Raw genomic sequence first — 15,225 nt, forward strand, 5'->3', positions numbered from 1 at the left:
ATGGTATAAGCAGACTTACTATTAGTGACGATTTTAAGGAATGTTTGACTAAAGAAACATTTATTAAGTGCTTACTATGTGCCAAGCACCATGTAGAGAAATCGAAAAATTGAAACGGTTCTTACTTTCAAGGAGGTCATATACTAATTGGGTTAGACAACACATAAAAGAAAGTTCAACATCAGGGCAGAGAGAATGACCCAGAGATCCTATGGGTGCAGCAGCAAGGCCTAGACATCATTAGGGTACATCAATGTATCAGATAATTACGTACCAGGGGTCTGGAGGACACAAAGTCAAGGCAAATTATAAGGTCCTGAGCAGTTTAGAAATCCTTGGTTTTCTCAATTTTATCTAGAATATTCTGTCTTTCCTCCTTCTATTCCCTTTTTTGGCCTTTCTATTCTTAATCTTTAACAGCTTCAGCAAATTATCTGGTGAACCAAGAGACTGGTTTTCTAGTTCTGACTGCCACTTACTAGCAAATATAGCCCTCAGAAACACACTTCCACCCTCTGGCACTGAGTTTTCAATCTAGAAAATGTAAGGTTTAGGCTAGATGATTTCTAAGTCCCTTCTAGCTACAAAATTCTCTAAGTCTATAAGTTTAACAGTCTATAGACAGAGAAAAATGTGCTGGAAAATATGATTCAGGAATAAAGAATTAGAGAGGACAAAGACTTAGACTACATAAAAGCCTCATGCCAATATGTCATGAATACTTTGTTTTAAAAATTTAGGAGGCTAGGGACATGGAAAGCACCAAGTTGTATCAGAAAAACTAAAACTGATTATATTTCAATAGAAAGCAAACTACTCATTCTAATGTGGGAATTATTCCTGGATCAATTTTCTATGTACACATAAACAACCTAAAGCAAATGTTAAAATTTATAGAAAAGTAGAACTAATAGAATGAATAAAATATACAACATGTAATAAAAATAATTTGAACTTGATCTGTTTAAACAGCTTCATAACAAATAGGTAATAGATAGAAACAAGGTCACAGACCCCAATGTCCAAAAAAAAAAAGAAAACAATGAATTGACCAGTAAAAATCATTTGCTTCAAAAAAAATCCTAAAATGAGAGGAAATTCACCAGAAAGAATAGAGAGCTAGCCTCAAAGTTTCAAGTCCTGTCTTCCAAATACTTTCAGATATGACCTCTGGGAAAAATCACGTAATCTCTTAGTACCTTAGAAAACTAAGAGAAGGTATTGGTCTGCATTGACAGAGGAATTTCCTCAACTGGCTCTCCCACACAAATGAAAGAACAAATTTTATCACACAATCAGAAACGCACATATAACACTTGTTTGCAACACCCTATGGAAAAGGACATTGGGAGATTGTGATCACTGTTGCATCATAAAACAAGAAGTCATCACAAGGACATATAAGGATGACACTGGGAGGGTAGCAAACAGAAACAAGATGAAAAGAGCTGTAAAGGTTTTTATAACAATCTCTTTTCACCATCAGCACACAGTGGCATACCACAATTAGCCTTGTGTAGCCTGATTTGGAAGTTATTAAAATATCGATTTGTACTGTACTTCAGAATACTCAAAAATGTTTATTCTATTCCATTTTTGGGTCAGACTAGCTCAATAGTCTTACTATTTTAAAATATTGTCCCAACAACCATGTTATTTCAAATAGTTACATGAGAGAAATGGATTCTATTACTTCTACATATAGTAGGAGAGCTGGATGGCACAGTGGATAGAGCAGTACCAAGTCAGAAGTCAGGAAGACCTGAATTCAAATCAGGTCTCAGACACTTAGTACTTCTGTGACCATGCAGAAGTCACTTAAACTCTGTTTGTCTCAGTTTCCTCATCTGTAAAATGTAGATAATGATAGCACCTGCCTTTCAGGATTATTGTGAGGATCAAGTGAGATAATAATTGTAAAGAACTTAGCACAGGGCATAGCACTTATTAAATACCATACAAATTCTTCTATTTTATTGAATTTTATTTTTTTGGATATTTATTTTATTTTATTGAAATTTTATATGTCCTACTCACAGAAAATACTAGTCAATTTGTTGAGAAACTTCTTTTTCCTCTAAATAAATTGAACTTTTAAAAAATAACAATCCCCAATGACTTGATCATCTATTTAAAAGGAATGGAAAGTGTCCCACATTCTGAATTTCTCTAAAATAATTTCCTAAAGAAAATCTTCAGGAAGGTTTATCATGACATTTCCAGTTTTGTTAACTAAATACAGCATGCAATAGAACTGACTAAAGTTTCCAAAATGTTCAGGGATTGGAAAAGAATAAGAGAATTCAAATCACTAAAGAAAATCGAATTCTCTCTATACCTTTAGGTACTTTAATGTGATGCAATTGTGTAAAACCTCTAGTTTATGTTGCTTTATTCTAATAAAAATGAATTTACATTTGAAAATATAAACCCCTTTGTTTCAGAAGAGCAAGAGACCTAAATATGGCAGAATGAATTTCTCTAGAATTCTCGAGCACGTCACAAATCATATACTGCTTTATATGATCTAATTTGAACTCCTTTACTTAACCACTGCATTTTAAAAACTATTTTATTTAACAGACTTTTAGAAAAATAACAAAGGGTTTCGAGAGGAAAAAGCAATTACAGACACTTACATAGCATGAAAGAACCATTGCTTCAGGACTTTAAATCAACTCATTCAGTCATGCTTAAAATAGCTTAAGTTTGATCTTTGTAACCAAGAATGAAAAAAAAAAACAAATATTTTCTTTAAAAAGGTAACAGGTAAGATATTGCATTTATTAAACAAACAAATCCAATGTTTTATGAAACAGATAATCCCATGTGGTGCATGTGAAAGGTCCTCTTGAAAGAATGTATAGGTTAATGCATTAATGTTAACCTTGAAGAAGCTTTCTAGTTGTATCACAAGAGTCTGTCCTTAGTCTAGTCCCTTTCGCCATGTTTACCAGTGACTTGGATGGAGACATAAAAAGCATGCCTATCACATTTGCAGATGACTGAAAGCTGAAAAGGATCATTAATTACTAAAATTATTTTTTTGTTCAGTCGTTTTTCAGTCATGTCTGACCCTCTGTGACCCCATTTGAGATTTTCTTGTCAAAGATCCTGGAGTGGTTTGTCATTTCCTTCTTTAGCTCATTTTACAGATAAGGAAACTGAGGAAAATAGGGTTAAGTGACTTACCCAAGGTCACACAGCTATGTCTGGGGTCAGATTTGAGCTCAGGAAGGTAAGTCTTCCTGACTGTAAGCCCAGCACTCTATCCACTGTGTCACTTAGCTGCCCCTACATTTAACACCTAAAATGATGAGCCTAAATTAAAAAAAGAAAAAAAAATACAGTAATGTCCTGCTTTTTGGTAGAAGACATCAACTTTATAAGAATAAGGGAGATATAGTTTATCTTTTTTTTTTTTTTTTTTGCGAGGCAGTGGGGTGGAGTGATTTGCCCAGGGTCACACAGCTAGTAAGTGTCAAGTGTCTGAGGCTAGATTTGGGAGATATAGTTTAACAGCAATTCACAATAATCATTTGAGTACACTTCAAGCTCAATGACTCCAAAGTTTTATATGGCAGACAAGACCAAAAAAAAAAAAGGAATGAAAACTTAGACCAAGGGAGATAATGTTTTTCTTACACTCCTCACTGTTGAGAGCACATTTAGAGTATTGTGTTCAGTTTTGGACTACGCTGTATGAAACCAACATCGTTGGTTGGTTATACATTCAGAAAAGGGTCATCAGGATGCCAAAGTGTCTTCACACAATGTTTTATGAGGAGCCATTGAAGGAACGTTGATTGTTTAGCCTAGAGAAGAGAAGGCAGAGAAAACATAAGAGTTATTTTTAAGTACTTGAAGGGGAAGACTAGATTATCTTGATTTTCTCTAGAGTGAAGAATTAGTACAAGTGGGTAGAATTCACAGGAAGAAAGATTGTGGCCTAGAATGAGTAAGATTTCATAATGAGAATGGAATGGAATGATTTGAGAGGTAATGAAATATTTATCATATGTTTAATCACAAACTATGTGCTTCCAGTTCTGGATAATTGTCTCTTACATTGGATTTAAAGGATAAATTAATCTATCTATAGATTTTTTTTCAGGCAACTAGGTGGCGTAATGGCTATATAGCTACAGACCTGGAGTCAGGAAGACTCATATTTGTGAGTTCAAATCTGGCCTCAGACACTTGCTGTTTGATCCTGGACAAGTCACTAACCCTGTATGCCTCAGTTCCTCATCCGTAAAATGAACTGGAAAAGGAAAGGGCAAACCACTTCAGTATCTTTGCCAATACGGCCCCCAATGGAGGTCACAAAGAGTCAGGCATGACTGAGCAAAAGCTACTTAGGGGGCAGCTAGGTGACACAGTGGATAGAGCACCACTCTGGAGTCAGGAGGACCTGAGTTCAAATCTAGCCTCAGACACTTGACATTTATTACCTGTGTGACCCTGGGCAAGTCACTTAACCCCTTTTGCATTGCCAAAAAAAAGTTGCTTAGGGTTAGACCTTTTTGTGATTCTGTAAAATATTTTTATTCCCTTAATGAACGCAGTAAACTGAATAAATACCACAAATAATATAATTAGCTCACAACTTCTATGGTGAGTTGTAATTTTATATTAATGTAACAAGGATGAACCCCATAAATAAAAGGGTTACAGAGGGTCTGGAGTTGCTCACTCTTATTTCTAACCTTCTACTTTACTCTCATATTTAATTTTATAATTCTGAACCCTGGGATAATCCAAGGATATATTTATATATTTCTCATTAAAGAACATTTAATTAATATTGCAATATATCTCTCATTTGGTCAACTAAACTTACAGACCCCATTTCAACAAATGTTATTTTTAATAAACTGGAGAAATCTCATTTCCCAGTAGTGGTAAGTTAGATATCTTTATATATTTAAAACATTAATCTAGTACAAGTAAGCAGATGCCAAAATTACTAGACATATAATTTATTAATAATAAGATAAATAATAAAACCAGAAAATACTTTAAAATAGTTTATCCTTGAAAAAGATCACAGTGAGGGTAACCTCAAACCTTGATAATAAGTACAGTTGACATCTTTTTTACTCCTGAGAATAGTTCCATACTAATTTAGTTCGCTCTGGATAACTAAAACTTCATCAGGGGAATACCCTTCTTCCTCTTCACAAGAAAAAGGAGGGTACAAAAGATTTATGAAGACAGTATCTCCAACATTATTCTCACTGTTTCCTCCAGTCTCTTTAGTTTCTCTTCAGGCATCATTCTTAACTCTCTCTCCAGACTTATTCATCTTAAAATGTTCTTTGTGTTTCTTCATAAAATAAGCTATGATAGGTCTAACTTGAAAGCATTTTCTCCTTACTTTTTTTTCTGTTTTCAAAATAGTTTATCTCATAGGTCTCCATGGATTAAAATTAAACTTATACACCCTCCATGACAATAGAGGGAGAAATACTTCTTAGAATAAATTACAATTGTAACTCTTTTAGTTTTGTTTTGTTTTTTTTTTCTCCTTAAAGATACAGCTAATTTCTGTAGAAGAGAGGCTTTGGAAATGGGTCATACTATGAATTAACTTGGTAAATAATTAGCATAGTAAAAAAAATAATGGATGAGTTTAATGTTGTTTTCAAAGCAGCTTTCAGGGACAGAGAAAAAAAATCTTGCTTCAATATATTTAAATATATATTTAAGAAGATTTATTTCAAAGCTAGAAAACTTTTTTTTCTACTACCACCTGATGTGTAGCTCCCTTTCTGAAACGTTAGATTTAATACGTCATGTAATACATTACTTTGAAAAAATCTTAAAATTTGTATATTTTTTCCTTGGTTGTAATTGATGGTGAACGTCATTGTGGTTTTGTGAGTATAAGACAAATGGGTACAGTCATAAAGGAGATGTGGACCAAGATACAACTAATTCTGTAACTGTGCACATCACCATTTTGAGTATCAGTGTACTCATATATAAATTGGGGATGATTACGCACACACTACTGTAAGGAAAGCAATTTCAAATCTCCCCCCCCCCCAAAAAAAATACAGAAGTGTGAATTATCATAATCACTAGCTAGTAAGTACATTTGGGTAAACATACGGAAAGCCATTTGTAAGAGCAGCATTTTCTGGTAGCGAGAGTTTGTTTACTTGTTTCTTCCAAAACTTTTCCTTATTTGCTGACTTGCCCAAACAGCTAGCACATGAACTTGTAAGCAAATAAATAACATCAAACCTCTCCCCTTCCACCACCCTCCTCACATTGTTTTTCTTCAATTTACAAATTTGGAGAGGGGCACTTTTAAAAAATCTCAAACCAAGAGAACATCACGTTTTAAAACAAATGCATCTCTTCTTCAATTCTAAGTTTTCCCTGAATATGTTATGGAAAACATTATACATATCCCTTGGGGCCCAGTGCTCTGCTCCAGCTACACAGGCAAAAGGCATTGAAGCCAGCAGGAGTCTTGCCAACATGAGGAATATGGATCTTGGCCCCTAAATGGGAGAATAATAAAGGTTGTGAACTAATTACATTGTCTCTGCTGATGGTTCAATTGCTCATTCTGTTTACCGCATTAAAATAATAAGAATCTTTCCATGGTGATTTTGGCAGCTCCTGCAGCAGGTTTTACCTGATAGGTCTTTTTAAAAGACCACAGCACCATGCTGATCCTTTCATACAAGCATGCATATGCACACATTCATTTATTCATTCAAAAGACATTCATTAAACATTAGTTATATGGAGTATTCTCTCTCTCTCTCTCTCTCTCTCTCTCTCTCTCTCTCTCTCTCTCTCTCTCTCTCTCTCTCTCTCCCCTCCCTTTCCTCTCAACATTATCACCAGTATAGTCATTGACCAGAGAATGATAGAATTGTAGGGGACTTTGAAAATTATATTATTTAACCCTATTGTTTTACTGCTGAGGAAACTGAGATCCAGAAAGATCACAAGATCAAAAGATTATAGATTTAGCACTGTAAGGAACTTCAGAATTTATCTAACTTACTCCTTTCATTTTGTAAGTGAGAAAACTTAGGCAGTGAAAAGTTTAGTGATTTGCGCAGTTACACAGGCAATGAATACCACAGCCAAGATTTTAACCCTGGGTCTTTGACTCCAAATTAAATGCCTTCTCAGGGACTTGCTTTGTCCAAAAATTCCACAAAACCCCAATAGAATCTGGGCCTTCTCACTTCAAGTGTAGGGCTATTTTCATTGTTTCAATAACATTTTCTGAATTCTGTTATTCTGTGAATAAGATTTTTTTAAATGGCATAGAGAAACAAATGTGTTTTTTTATTCCAATAATGATAAAATAATAGGTAAAAAAATAATTCATGCAATTAGGATCATTTAGTCCTTTGCTTGTCTATAAGAAATCCTAAGTCATCTACCATAATTGATTTTCCAGGTCTACAAATTGTTTTTTACAACCTTTTTGTCATCATATCCATCAAAGGCATTTATTATCAAGGGTGGTGAATAATATCTGTACCTAGAACTGTGAGATTTTCTATAAAACAGTTAAGTCCCATGTTCCATAGTTTAACTCCATAGCAAATATAAGAAATAGCTACTTTATAGAATCTATCTATATACCAAATATAGAGAATAGTTTTACTATTAATAACCACCAACCAATCCCCACCCCAAGAGAAACTACAATATGTGCATCTCAAACACCTTAAAAATTAGGAAAATTTATTCCATTCAATAAATGGAATGATTCATTATTGAGCAATTAATGAATTTTGTTCAATAAATACTGCAGAAATTTTTAAAAAATAAACTAGATTTCTATATTGTAATCAGTTAAAAGTAGACATAAAGGCTAGAGAGGAGGGATAAAAACTGGAGTAAAATAATAGGAGGAAGAGAAACAGAAAAACTTCAGTGTTTGCCATGTACTAAAAGGGAAAGAACTCTATTTCTTTTCAGGATTACTTTCCAATTCTGTTTTAAAAGTCATGTATTTTCAGCCAAATTGACATTGCTTTGACATGTAATCATAATAAGGTAGCATGGTGTAGCAGACATGGCACCAGACTTGGGATTTTGAAGACCTGGGTTCACATTCTATCTCATGTACTTACTGTGTGACTCTGAACAACACTGAAACCCTCTATATCCCTCTCTGAATAATCCCACTTCCTTTTTCTCAATTATACATTTCCTGTATGATTTTCTTTGTATCAGTTTGTATCATTTTGTAGAAATCATTGTTAAAATATCAAACTATAAATGCCCACAGATCTTTCCAATGCATTCCTTTTTTAATCATCATCCATTATTATTATCTCATCCACCTTGAGCTTTGGACTCCTCCCTTCTTTGATCTTCCTCTTCAATCAAGGATAGTTTTAAAAGTATTTTTTATTCATCAGTGACATGTTTATTCTTAGCTTTTAATACTCTTGACACTATTCTTTTTTGGGGGGGGGGGGGGGGGTCTAGGCAATGGAGTTAAATGATTTGCCCATGGTCATCCAGCTAGTAAGTATCAAGTGTCTGAGACCTAATTGGAACTCAGGTCCTCCTGACTCCAGGGCTAGTTCTCTATCCACTGCGCCACCTAGCTGCCCCGCCTGACACTATTATTACAAAAAAAAAATCTCTTTTTTTATTCTTCCTAGATTTCCTGCCTTGGTTCCATCCTTGATACTTAATTTCAACAAATCAATAGATTGTCTTTTGTAATACAGATTACAAACCATTCCTGTCTTCTCATCCTTTGTGATTTTTGCCCATATCTTCCCATATAAATCCTCCATAAAGGATGTCTCATTTATTGTAAGCTTTTTTGTGGGGCACATTTCATGTGTAGCTATGCAGCATTCAGGTTGCTTATTTTCCCTCACCCTAAATACATGACCAATTAACTTGTTTTCTACTCACACATAATTCCTGGGTAACATTTCTTACACCAATTCTTGTGCACATGTCATTTCTGGCAATATGTTAGAAGGTACTTATACCATGAATAAGTCCAGTATTCTGTCCAGTATTCAAAACAAGATCTTGAATCTTATATAGTGTCCTTCTTTACTAGTAGAATGATAGTGTTGAAGAAATGGAATTTTATATGAAGCAGCTATTGTTGATTATTTAATAATGATAAGTTATCTATGCAGCCCTTTAAAAAATCCTGGGAATAAGTAGATTAATTTTTTGGTTGGCTCTAGTTAGACACTGAAAAATAATGTTTAAGCAATTTTATTTTTGTGATTTCTAAGTAGGTTTGTAGATTCCTGAAGAACTGGCTGAGAAAATGAAATACATCTTGAGTTATAAGACCTGATTTCAAATCGTAATTCTTCCATTGATTTCCTGTGTGATTTTGGCCAAATCACTTAACATCTCTGCATCTTAGCTCATAAGCAAAATGAATGGGTTGGAATAAATTAACAGCACTACAGATGGACAACAATTTAGGCCTATTATTTAATAGGAAGAGTGTTGCTTTGGGGAAGTAAAGCAGTTTAAAAAATCCCAATTAGCTCCTGTAATTAAAGCACCTTCTTTTCAACATAAATGTTCTGCCAGTAGTACATCATGTGATGAATTTTACAACATCATGATCTCTAAGAAATTCAAGTTTTAGATGACTTAAAAAGTTATTGTGTGTGCAAGTGAAAATCAGTATATTTCTGGTGATGACATAGAAGCAAGATGCAAACTTTACATCACTCTATAAATGCTAATTATTGTTGTCATTTTTACAAGGAGCATAAAGGCAAATATCAAAGAAATATTTTATCAGAAATGGAGAGAGGCTACTCAGATGGATAGTAGAATACAGACTAGATATAGATGACATCTATATCTATCTATCTATCTATCTATCCATCTATCTACCTATCTGTCTATTTATATATCTATCTACACAAGTAGAGAGACAGACAATCTAGAATTCCTGGCTGTGTGGGTATTGGGTCATTGGGTCATTGAGTATCTCTTCCAAGGAGGATCTATGGAAGATCATGAAGATGAATTGTGCAGCATGAGATGACATCACAAATAGATTCTGATCTGTATCACTGGAGGGAATATCCACCATTGATAAGATCCCAAATCTATTGAAGTAACAATGCATTAAAATAATAGAGAAAGTATTGAAAAAGTGAATAATCTCAAGACACTTCCAACTCAATACTCTACAAACCTGTTTTCTCATCCAATTTTCACTAATGGGGTTTTCATTCCATTCCACAGTAAAAGGTAAATTGAAGTACAAATAAAATGGTTATTTGATCAAGGCAAAAATGAAATTTAGAATGGCTTAATCATCATCCAAATTACTCCACTTTTAAGTTAGTTTGGGTACTCACAGAAATGCAACCTACATCCTACATTCCAACAATCCTCTAAATTTTTTCTACTCTAAATTCACTTCACTCCTCTTATTACTGCAAAGTTCTATTGTGTGGGACAGCAACTCTAAGACAATTAAACTTAGAGACTTCTCAAGGAAGCAAAAAAAAAAAGTTACTTTTTATTACAATATCGCGAGAAGAGGTTTCTGCTCCCCCAGTTCACTACCAGCACCAAAGAGGTGAGACACAAAGGACAAGGCGAAATTATATACCATATCCGAACAAGTCTCCCACCCACCACTGTCCCTTAATTCCCATTGGTTGGGAGGCAGGTCTCACATTCTAAGCACGAAAATCTCCCCTGGAGACAAAGAACAAGGAAACAGGGCATAACCAGTCAAAATGTGTATGTCCTTATTTGGCAAACTTAATACTGATATGGCAGTAAAGTGGGGGCCAGATTCCATAGGATGAGTAATTTTCAGGAAAACAAAACTTAGGCCTGTTGGTTTTTTTCTTTGTTCTTTGGAGCCTGCTTCCAGTTTCGAGACAGTCTCTCCCTCATCACCCTGAGAAGTCTTCACAAAGTCTATAACCCACTCAATCCCCCTTCTTATTTCATACTGTCTGAAGACTTCTCACACCATTGTCGATATAGTTCATCAACCAGCTTGTCACCTTCTTTTATACTATCATACCACACCCCCATTTTCATAGTCCTTGTTTCCCTATCATTATTCCCCAGATTTGATGAAACCTCCTCCCTTAAAACCCTTAATTTAACAGATTCAGAATAAGCCACATCACTGTGGAAAGTCTCATTGGTACTTTCAATCATCATCTTTATATTGCTAGAGCCTGCCCTCTGAACTCCCACTGTGGGTCCTACTGGGATAACCTTTAGTGAGATTATCAATTGTTGTACTAGTTCCTTATCCTACAGCAGTTAATATTCTAACCATCCCTTTAATTAATTATCTATCTCAGAGTTCTCTGCCAACTCCTCAGCTAAAAGTGGTTAAACCTTGCAATGCCTTAATGATGGTTCTATCTGGGGCTGTGCTATTGAGCAACATTTCATCAGGGGATTTTTGGGGACCCAAAATAATATGGGAGAAAGTGAACTACACATTGACAAATTAAAAAGGGGGCAGTCCCCTTATTAAGCACAGATACAGAGACCCAAAAGTAATGATAAATTGTCCATTTGAAGCTTCAGAAGTCTCTTCTCATACAACTGTCTGGCATTCTGGACATCATCTGGTGAAGTTCTCTGGTCCAAGTGCTGTTCAAATAGTGTCCAGCAGACTCTCCTCCTGCAGAGATCCTCCTTCTTGTGTCCTCTCTCCTACAAAATTGATCTTAACACAATTTTAAATTATCTTTCCAATAATCAGGGCAAATAATGAAAGTTAACTCAACCCCCATATCTCCACTATTACAAGGTCAAAATTGGAACCTTGGCCAATTGCCATATTTTAAGAAACTCTAATTAGAAAAATTAGAACCTAGCCTTACACTCTGAATTACTTCTAGTTTCATATCTTACATTAGTTCATTATTCATTCCTAATCGTATTCCCTATAAGGAGGATGAGATTCCACTAAGGAATTAGTAACGCACTCCAATATACAGTAGTTAATTTAAAACCAGTACATATCAAATACTAAACTAAATACCCAACTTCTGGTCATGTACAAATAAATAATCCTTAATTAAAATGGATGCTTCTTTCAAGGCATTTAAAAGATAAGTCATAAGTTATTCCTCTTTTAACATTAATTGTAACAAACTGAGACAACTTTAACATTTACCAAGTATTAACTAAATAACAGAATGATATCCTACTTCCACAATCTCTTGGCTAATTATCCCCTAATGATGGGGTATGGATCCAAGCCAAGACCTTTGCCCCTGGCTGAAAAACCTGGGCTGACCTCCTTAAGGAGGAACCCTTGTGCTGTGACCCTGGAGTCCCAGCACCCCCAACCTCTAGACCTTATCATAACCATTATGAAAAATTAAAGGATCCCGACTTATACAGGAATATGCTAGTAATAGATGTTAGGACTGAATACTTAATTTTGAAATTCTAGGCCAAATAACTCAATCTTATACTTACATTTTCCTGTAGCCTCAGATGTTCCAGCATCAATCTATTGTTTAATAGATTCAATATTTATGCTTATGACTGTAGGAATTTGCCATGAAAGAACGTAACTAAAGTAAGGGAACAATGCTTCACAAGAGTCATGTTAACTCCAGGCAGAAGTTACATATATATGACCAACTGCATTGAGCCAGGTTTAAAGTCTGCCAGGTGCCATAGTGGGGAAATTGAGTCAGGAGAATCCTACCTCAGCCATGCAGAAAAGTCGTTCTTCCGACTTACCCATGAGAACACCCTCTTGCAGCTCACAAAGCTCTTTGCAGGTTGCTGACGTCATGGGTCAATAGCTCACTCAGTTCCTTGTTAACCATACCTGGAGTTATACTCAGAATAATAGTTCATTAACAGTCCCCACGTTCTTAGATAGCAAATTCCCCTTATCTGTGCTTTCAGATGGGAATATAGTTTAATTCGGGAACATCTCCAAAGTGAGCTCGAAGTAGTTTGCATAACTTCTTACACATGTTCTGATTCCTAATAATGTCCTGAGTAAAACAAAGTTTCCATTAAGATCATAAGTTGCTATTCTAAATAAATTTGCCTCTCTGTTTCTCAAGCTCATTTATTCCTTTCTAACCATTCTTAATCTGAAAGAATGGGACACTTTTAGGACTTGAATCCTATACATATGATAAGTTCAAACAGTAATTTTAACTATTGCTAGGCCATGGAATGAATTCAGATCAAAACAGTAAGATCTTTCCTACTTACAGCTTATGTGCTTTAGTATTAATCACTAGTCTTAGATCTCTAATGCTGCTTCCATTGAGACTATTTCTCTAAAAGCACCCAATTAAGTCCAGTCCACGGGCACAACAAGCCCAGGAATGAAACTCTTAAGTTCGTAGTAGGTTTGGACATAATTTTCTTACAAATAGAAATTTAGTAAGCCCTCTAAAAGAATATCAAAGATTTTATCAAAACATTTTTTATGAAAGTATCTCCCTTTCTCAAAAACAGCTTTCAATTTCCTAATTACCCTAAAATTCCTAATTACCTAAATTATCTAGTCAAAAGGTGCCTGTAAGAATTATGAGATTTTACAAGATCTCTCTTTTGCATAATTACCAAGTTTTTTACACACACACACAAATATTTCTACCAGTGCTTGACTTAACAATAACTCCAAATAGCTTAGTTAACAATTTTAAACTTCATAAGTGAAAGCCAGATAATCCTAGCTAAAACTTCCCTTTAAACATAGACAAAACTTGGAAGTTCTCATTTCTTAAATTACAATACTTAAAAGGAAATGTTACAAAACAGGACCATATAGAATGCCCAACAGCCTCGATTCATTCCTTTTTCTCTTTTCTCTGAAGGCACAATTAATTTAACAACATTCTAGATTATAAAAGAAATTGCCCTTCCAGCAACATAACTAATACAATTGCTTACCAGATTACATCATATAAGAAAATTCAGAACTATGAAAATAGTATATTAAAAACTTGAAACAGACTCAATAAAAACCTTTCTTTCTGAACCCTTTCACCTGGTCCAACAGCCTCCAGAGGCCATTCCCACCCCTATAGACTGGCTTTTTTTCCTATTATCTATGCTAGCCCATCATTGTCTTTTTACTGATCTTTAGCCTAAAGAAGGCCTGGATAGAAAAAAATATATATAGATATATATATCTATATATATTTTAATTTCTAATTGAGGCTCTGATATGAGAGAATACCTCATTAATTCCAAATCAATACATATCAATAAGGTTTTCACAATAAAATATGTTTGTGCCACAGGGCACACATTATAGAGTTATTTCCATAATTATAATAAACTTTGAAACAACCCATTATCAATTTAGATGAATGCACTCCCAAGTCACTTTGTACAGAAAATCATTCATCTCATCATTAATATGTTGAGACTATAACTTTAAACCACCATACATTTTTATAATAGTCAAGATTTTAAATAAAATCTGCTATCATAGTCTTATAACCAAATACACCTCACGAGGTATTTAACAGTTTTCAAATTATCTCATCTTTATCAGTAAAAGACCCACTGCAGGTCAAGAGTTACCTTAACACCATTTTGACCTCATAATGGTCCCTTAGATTTTACAATCTAAGAGTTTTAGAAATACAATACAATTTAGAAATACAGTATTAACTCAAACAATAAACTTCAGATAACATCAATTGCATTTTCATATTATCGCATATAGAAATGATCACTCTCATTACTCTTATTACACTTTTAACTTTTAACATTAACTAATAACGCCACACTTCATAACAACCATTATTATTATTATTGTTATTATTTTATAGAATTGTAGACATAAATCCAATCAGATCTGAATTTACAATCACTAATGATAAACATTTAAAAACATTTTTGTTTTAAATCCAATACTCTTGGCCCTTTAAAAGGAAATATTTTCCACAAATTTATATATTCCCTTAAAAAGACACATGGTGACAATTCCTGCTGTAAATTCTCCTTTTCTTTCCTGCTTCCTTAAAGGAACTAAGAAAAAGTCCCCAGTCCTTTTAGCAGCTTATCAGATAGTCACCCACCTGAGAATCTAGAGTTCCAATAAGTAATTGAACAGCCCAATTTATGTAACAATATCCAATCACAATGAGCTGCAAAATTTTCATTTTCAATTCTTCTACTCAAAACAGAGTCAAACTTCCTCACATTTTTTAAACTCCTTTTCTTTCCTGCCTTTCCTTTCACGTTCAAAACTTGGCCAGA

At 34.4% G+C, this 15,225-nt stretch overlaps 1 protein-coding gene across 2 annotated transcripts in view; it reads left to right on the plus strand.

Annotated features, from left to right (window-relative positions):
* Positions 1-15,225, plus strand: part of CALCRL (calcitonin receptor like receptor) — a 126,400-nt gene that overhangs the window by 86,572 nt on the left and 24,603 nt on the right. The gene's annotated exons all lie outside the window — the stretch shown is intronic.

This window comes from Vombatus ursinus, unplaced genomic scaffold (genome assembly GCF_900497805.2).
Source record: "Vombatus ursinus unplaced genomic scaffold, bare-nosed wombat genome assembly UNPS02014779.1, whole genome shotgun sequence".
NCBI classification, from domain to species: domain Eukaryota; kingdom Metazoa; phylum Chordata; class Mammalia; order Diprotodontia; family Vombatidae; genus Vombatus; species Vombatus ursinus.